This window comes from Solanum dulcamara, chromosome 3 (genome assembly GCF_947179165.1).
Source record: "Solanum dulcamara chromosome 3, daSolDulc1.2, whole genome shotgun sequence".
NCBI classification, from domain to species: Eukaryota; Viridiplantae; Streptophyta; class Magnoliopsida; order Solanales; family Solanaceae; genus Solanum; species Solanum dulcamara.
Window position 1 is genome coordinate 33,710,439 of NC_077239.1, and position 8,467 is coordinate 33,718,905.

An 8,467-nucleotide genomic window follows, 5' to 3' on the forward strand; every position below is an offset into this window, starting at 1 on the left:
CTAATCGTATATATGCTTTGGCTAGTAGACAAGATCAGGAAGCGTCGCCAAACGTAGTCACAGGTATATTATCAATCTTTGCTCGGGATGTATATGCGTTGATGGATCCCGGCTCTACTTTATCATATATATCTCCTTTTGTTGCTAATAAAATTGGGATTAAGCCTGAATTAATAGAAGCATTTGAGGTGGCTACACCAGTAGGAGATTCTCTTGTGGTGAAACAAGTATATAGAAATTGCCCGGTTAATGTATATAGTCACATCGTACTTTGGCTGATTTGATAGAATTGGATATGGTGGAATTTGATGTTATTATGGGTATGGATTGGTTAGCTTCATGTCGTGCCAATGTAGACTGTAGAAATAAAGTAGTTCGGTTCCAGTTTCCGGGTGAATCAATTGTTGAGTGGACTGGAAATACGGCGTCGCCGAAGGGTAAGTTTATTTCATACCTTAAGGCAAGGAAAATGATCAGGAAGGGGTGTATTTATCATTTAGTCCGCGTGCATGATCTGGAAGCAGAGGTGCCAACTCTTCAGTCGGTACCCGTGGTTAAAGAATATCCGGATGTGTTTCCAGATGAACTTCCAGGTCTTCCTCCCGAACGGGAGATAGAGTTCACGATAGACATGCCACCAGATACTCAGCCTATTTCTATTCCCCCATATAGAATGGCACCCGCGGAATTAAAGGAGCTAAAGGAGCAACTAAAGGACTTCCTGGAAAAAGGCTTCATTAGGCCCAGTACATCCCCATGGGGAGCGCCGGTATTATTTGTTAAAAAGAAAGATGGATCGCTGCGAATGTGCATTGACTATAGGCAGCTGAACAAGGTAACAATTAAGAATAGATATCCCCTCCCCAGGATTGATGATTTGTTTGACCAGTTGCAGGGTGCTAAATGCTTTTCGAAGATAGACCTGCGGTCAGGCTACCATCAGGTACGGGTAAGAGAAGCAGATATCCCAAAGACCACATTCAGAACCCGATACGGACATTATGAATTCAGAGTGATGTCTTTTGGGTTGACAAATGCTCCAGCGGTGTTTATGGACTTGATGAACCGAGTGTTCAAACCATTTCTAGATTTGTTCATGATTGTATTTATTGATGATATTTTGATCTATTCACGATCAGAAAAGGAACATGCAGATCATTTGCGGGCAGTACTGGAAATACTCCAACACCAGAAATTATACGCTAAATTTTCTAAATGTGAATTTTGGTTAACTTCAGTGGCTTTTCTGGGGCATATTATTGGGATTGATGGTATTCGCGTAGATACGCAGAAGATTGAGGCCGTGAAGGCATGGCCAAGACCTACAACTCCTATGGAGGTACGTAGCTTTTTGGGATTAGCAGGATATTACAGAAGGTTCATAGAACAGTTTGCTTCCATTTCGGCGCCTTTAACAAGACTGACTCAAAAGGTGGCTAAGTTCCAGTGGACTGATGCTTGTGAACGGAGCTTTCAGTTGTTAAAAGAAAAATTGACTACGGCTCCTGTTCTAACCCTTCCAGAAGGACCCAATGGCCTTGTTATTTATTGTGATGCTTCCGGTATTGGACTTGGATGTGTATTGATGCAACATGGTAAAGTTATAGCTTATGCATCCCGGCAGCTCAGAAAGCATGAGAAGAATTATCCAACTCATGACTTGGAATTAGCAGCGGTGATTCATGCCTTGAAAATATGGAGACACTATCTATATGGTGTGCACGTGGATATTTATACAGATCACAAAAGCCTCCAGTATATTTTTAAACAAAAGGAATTGAACTTACGGCAGAGAAGGTGGTTGGAATTGCTGAAAGATTATGATGTCGACATCTTATACCACCCTGGGAAAGCGAATGTGGTGGCGGATGCGCTCAGCCGTAAATCAATGGGTAGCTTAGCAGAGGTACGACCAGGACAGAAGGAAATGATCCGTGAGATCTGCCAGCTTGCCAGTCTTGGAGTCCGCTTAGTTGATTCGGGTGATGACGGGGTTTCTGTTCGAGGAATTGCTGAATCCTCTGTCATGGAGGAAGTAAAGCGATGTCAATACCAGGACCCTGTTATAACGAAGTATAGAGATGAAATTCTCCGAAAGAAAAAGACTCCATTTGACCTTACGGCCGGTGGGATATTACGATACCAAGGCAGAGTCTGTGTACCGGAGGTTGCAGGACTAAGACAGCAAGTACTGTCTGCACATTACGCTCGCTATTCTATTCATCCTAGGTCAACCAAGATGTATCACGACCTCAGATGTCTGTATTAGTGGGATGGTATGAAAAGAGATATAGCAGAGTTCGTAGCCTAATGCCCAAACTGCCAACAAGTTAAAGTTGAACATCAGAAACCGGGTGGGCTACTACAGGAGATGGAGATTCCAACTTGGAAATGGGAAGCGATTAATATGGACTTTATTATAGGTTTGCCTCGGACTCTTCGAAAGCAGGATTCCATATGGGTTATCGTGGATAGGCTGACAAAATCAGCCCACTTCCTTCCAGTCCGGACCACTTACTCAGCTGAGGACTATGCAAAGTTGTACATTAAGGAAATAGTACGACTTCATGGAGTTCCCACATCCATTATTTCAGACAGAGGAGCTCAGTTCACAGCCCACTTTTGGAAGTCATTCCAGGAAGGCTTGGGGACACAGGTAAGCCTTAGTACAGCATTTCATCCTCAAACTGATGGGCAAGCGGAGCGTACGATTCAAACGTTAGAGGACATGTTGTGGGCCTGCATAATTGACTTCAAAGGTAGCTGGGATGATCATGTACCCCTTATTGAGTTTGCCTACAATAACAGTTATCACTCTAGCATCCAGATGGCGCCGTATGAGGCTTTATACGGCAGGAAGTGCAGGTCGCCTATCGGGTGGTTTGAGGTTGGTGAAACACAACTAATAGGCCCAGACATGGTCCAGCAGGCGGTAGATAAAGTAAGGCTTATTCGGGAAAGATTATTAGCAGCCCAGAGTCGACAAAAATCATATGCAGATAATCGACGTCGACCCTTGGAATTTCAAGTAGGTGATTGGGTGTTCTTAAAAGTATCGCCCATGAAAGGGGTAATGAGGTTCGGCAAGAAAGGGAAGCTGAGTCCGAGATATATTGGCCCTTACCTAATTCTTCGCCGAATAGGCAAAGTGGCATACGAACTAAACTTACCAGCGGATCTAGAAGCTGTACATCCAGTCTTTCACGTGTCAATGCTTCGTAAATGTGTGGGTGATCCATCCCGGGTACATCCCATAGACGATATCCAGGTCACAGAGGAGTTAGCCTATGAAGAACAACCTATCGCCATCCTGGATCGGCAAATCAGAAGACTGCGGACTAAGGATGTAGCCTCTGTCAAGGTGTTGTGGCGAAATAAGAATCGGGAAGAAATGACCTGGGAAGCTGAGGAGGACATGAAAAACAAATATCCGTACCTATTTTCGACACCTACAGGTAACCCCAACTCTTAGAACTGGTATATTAATTATTTAGATAAAAATGTATGTTATCATAGTAGAAGAAAACCTCCCTATAATCGGCATAAAGTTTTAAGAGAAGTTTTATTCAACATTCGGGGACGAATGTTCTAAAGGGGGGAAGGATGTTACACCCCACATTCTTGAACTCGAAAGGTTCCTAAAGCTACTTAGAAGCTATCATGTGATCCGCCTAAGTTATGACACTATTAAATAATTCTAAGAAGGGAGAATGTGACACCCCATAGTAGGGAAGATTGGAGATAAGGTCAAGAGAAGTCGGAGGAAGTTGGAGGCCAAGCGATGAGTCGTAGGACTTGATTTGCTTACGTACGCCTCTAACTTAGAAGTTTACTTACCTAAATCTATTTGAGTACACACCAAGCTTCCATAGCATCAATGACATAGGCTCTTAAACTAAGACGAGATTACGAACCCACGAGGAAGAAAAAAAAAATCCGTGGGGCAGCCAATAGGAGAGTGACACGTGGAAGCCCTAAGCAAGCAGGTGACCCACCTACTTGGGGTCAAGCAGGTGACCCACCTGCTTGGGGGAGGTTGACCCCGCTGCCACGTGGCAGCACCCCATTGGTCGCATGGTTGAAGTGGCCCAATGATGGCCCGACACGTGTCACCCTTAGGAACTGACACGTGTCATCTTATATATATATATATATTAATATGTGATGCTTCAGCTGTTAACTCATCCTAAAACAGAAGCTAGACTTAGAAAAAATACGTGAGAAGAGAGAAAAGAGAGGCAGCTTTGGTTCTTGAAAATTAAAGGTAAGTTTCTCAACTTTCTTCCGTGAATTAATTATATACGGTGTATATTAAGTACGTGGATACGTATATATGTGTTTTAAGACGTTTATGGAACTGAAACTCCAGCGTTGCAACTGAAATTTGGAAGGAAAAAAAAAGAGAAAACGTGAAAAGGGGCAAGGGAGAGGGTTACGGATTTTACCCTTGTTGGGTAAGCTTCCGGGTTTCGTTCCGTGAATTAATTATTTGACGTGTACCTAAGTTGTATATTACTGTTTTATAACCTAAAAACTCAATTTGGGGCAGCAAGGAAGTACCACAAGCAGCCCGCTCAATTTCAGCACATTGAAGAAGTTCCGAGGCACAATTTCGGCTAGTTTTAACCAATTTCGGGAAAGGTAAGTTCTTCCCCTCTAATTTGAAGTTTATGATGTTAGATTGGAGCGTATTATACACCTTAGTATCTGCTGGAAGTTGGGGAAAAGGCTTCAAAATTTCGACGTTCGAAATAAGCGAAATTGGAATCGCTATAGTTAATTGTAATCGAATAATGCCTCGTACTTGTGGTATGTGACTGCTGGTCGTGTGATGAGTTGTTAGGGTGCTGGAATGTGTGTTTCTAAGGGCATGGGTGGCTTCTGGTTTCAGCCACACGACCCTCCACTTTGCAATTAAAGAATTCGCGAAAGAAAGATTAAAAACTCTAGTTTTGGTATCTTAGTTTTGAGTAAATTGTTGAGGGTTTATATTGTGTAATATTGTCGTAATATGTATATTTTTGGGCTGCTGGTTGTATTGTTGGTTAGCTGCAGGTTCTAAGGACATGGTTGTGTATTCGGATAGGGCACGTTATAGGGGAGGTGCTGTCCGATTTTCGTTAACTTCTTAAACTGGTTAAGGAACTAGTCGAGGGTGCGAGCGAGGGGACGAGCTCGATGAATACTCGTAGGTAGTCTAAGTTGCTGAAAAGTCTAAGATTGTTAATACTTGCCTTTCTTCCATGTTAAATAGGTTTCGAGGACAACGACGTGGACACGATTACGGGAAATCCATAAGAGGTAGGTAAAGCCTATTCTTTCTCTTCTTTTGGCATGTCGTAGAGGTAAGTAAACAATGATGTGATCTCTGAAGTAATTCCATTCCTAAGTGTCTTTTATTCACTTCTGGGTAATGAACTTTTATAACAGTTAAGCTACTTTCCTTGAGCCTTACCTATACTAAGGATTTAATGAATATACGGGCTCCTAGTTGTAAGGACTATATAAAAACATGTATTCTGGAGTCCTTAAGCAGTTAGCATTATCTTAGTACGTGTCTAAGGACCCCAAAACACTAACTAGTATAGCCCCTAATGGCATTTAAAGGGCATTTAAGGTGATTACATTACAATCCTGATTCTCAGACAATAGCTTAATTTTCTTCTACGATTGAGTCTTCGCTAATGATTTAAATTGCATATGTTGCTCATTAATCTACTCGTGTATATTGTGACCCATCTTTCCCTGAGTCCCGGGCCAGGATATGTTCTCGTGCGCAACTCACTGCATTATCCCTCGAGTCCCTGACTAGAGGGCCGGGATACGTGTATATATATATATATATGATGATATGTGGTAATAAGGTGGTGATGGCATTGGGCTGTGATGATATTACAGAGGTATCCATCGGACCCCTGATAGGGCCGGCTATACGATATAATTTGAACATGCATGTTTTGACACTTCACAGGGTACAGGTATAAGTTTTCATATGATATGTTATCCCCTGCTTTGCTGTTTCAGATATGTGTTCAGTTGTGCCATATTATGTTTTACATACTCAGTACATATGTCGTACTGACCCCCTTCTCTGGGGGGCTGCGTTCATGCCCGCAGGTACAGGTACACAGTTTGGGGATCCGTCAGCATAGGAGTCCCACTCAGCAGTCTAGAAGTGCTCCATTGTGCTGGAGCCTGATTTTGGTACTAAATGTGGTGTATATATTCGTTTGGTTACGGGTACGGTGGGGGCCCTGTCCCGCCTTATGTTACTGTTTTCTTACTCTTAGAGGTCTGTGGATACATATGTGGGTTGTGCCTGTATATGAGTGGGATCTGAGTTATATACATATATATATGTACAGCTGTACTGATATGACCTGTGATTTTGGGCGTTCCCTGTATTGTGGCAGCCTTGTCGGCTTGCGTATATGTGTGTTATGGAACGACCCTATATACAGTACTACAGCCTTGTCGGCTTGTATGTTTTCATATATATTGATGCATTTTGGGTATAAATAGGAGACAGGTTATGTATAGGTAGCAGGGGTATGCGTGTGTGTCCGGTTCGGGCACTCGTCACGGCCTACGGGGTTGGGTCGTGACAATTATATGAACAAACTTTAGCGCTACTCAGTAGCCCACCCTAATGAATGGGTGTGTACAGAAAGGGGGGAATACAGTAGGAGAACTTAACCCAAATTGACCAAAAAGGGACATAGTCATAGCGGAACTAAAGGTCTACACTGATACTGGTTGTAAAACAACAGAGGAAGGGACAAGACAAAACATAAAGACTCGCGAGACAACGATGAGGTAAATCTTGGGCTAAATTGAGTGCCCGCACATCGTGGAAAGGATTACAGTGAAATGCGACACGAAGACTTTCCAGAGAGGTCACCCATCCCAATATTACTCTCGCCCCAGTACGCTTAACTTGGAAGTTTTGATAGAACTTAGTGCGTTAGTGCTGGTATGATCACGCGAGATGGAAGAATCTGAACTAGCGACGGAGAAACGATAGGAAATTATGTACCCAGAGTATTATAAGATACATTAAGGCAATTCTAACAAGGACTTAAGAAAAACAAGAAGGATTAGCTAATTCCTAACTGACGACACACTCGAATGCCACAGTTCATCAACATAGTACTTGTTAATAAAAGGCAAACCCCCGAAGGGCTATATGGGCCAGTGGGCGAGGGAATTTCGACACCACTGGGCAGCCAATTCTGAGGGCAAGAAAAAGCGAAACCCAAAAGGTAAGGATATCAGTTGAGGTAACTTACGAATGATAGGAAGCAATACCCAAGGTCGAAAATTCCATAAAGGTTACCTGTGAATTAACGGTATTAACCCCTACTCCTTTGATCACAAGTTACCTACTCCACCGAGATGGTGTAAAGTTGTAAAGTAAAAGAGTGGTAGGACCTCACTGAGTCCCCGCGCTATTGTCCTAGGCAAGGGAGCCCAAGTTGTGATTAACTATCGAGAGATGCAAAGATAGGTTAAGTCAACTATCGAGATGGAATTAATACTATGGGTAAAGTAAAACATGGCCACAAGTGGACCAAAGATCTTCCCCGACATCGAATATAGGATAAGGGAGAAGAAGGACCCAAAAGAATAAAGTGCCAGTTAAAGTTTTGAAGAAAGTCGAGAAAACTATATAAAGCTAAGGATTCCCGAATTATTAACGTCATCACACACCTATTCTATACTCTTCGAGAGTAGGGTGCTATACGGGTTATTGCGAGAAGACTAACGAATCAGCCCATTGCTTTCAAGAAAGACGACCTATGCAACTGGAACTAGGTGAAGTTATATAACAAGCAAGTAGTAAGGTTCCGTGAAGTTCCCCAGTTGATATCTCAAATGGAGGGACTTTAATTATGATTAATATCTAGATATCATTCCAAGAAAAACTCGGGGGCACAGACAGATCTTCGTACCGCATTTTTCCTTGAGCTACAGAACAGACTGAGCATACTATTATATGGTTGGCCTGAAGAGTAACTAAGATGATCGTCCACCACTTATCGAGTTTGCCCACGAGAAGGACCACCATTCCAGTATTCAGATGACCCCCTACCAGCTGTTGTAAGGGTGAGCCCATAAGTCCCCCTGAGGGGGAAAAGACTAAGTTGTAAGGCCCCGACATGATTAAGTAAGCTATTGACTAAAAGCCCAGAGTCGACAGAAATGATATACAGATAATCGACATCGACATACAGAGTTCAAGTTGATGATTGAATGTTCATCATAGGGTCACCTAGAAAAGGAACTTGACCCAGAGTATGTCAGAACATATCAAGTTAATCATAAGGTGGGCAACATGACTGGTAAGTTAAGATTACCACCTTATTTGGAAACTATATGCCCAGTCCATCAAATACTGACGAGTCACCCAGGGTATATTCCATAAATAAGGTCCAGGAGATGGAATCCTGTGAGGCAAAACCTATCA

General features: G+C 42.7%; 1 pseudogene; it reads right to left on the bottom strand.

Moving 5' to 3' along the window:
• Window positions 1-6,867: 6,867 nt before the first annotated feature.
• On the bottom strand, window positions 6,868-6,987 carry LOC129883870 (5S ribosomal RNA; annotated as a pseudogene).
• Between the last annotated feature and the right edge of the window lie 1,480 nt (window positions 6,988-8,467).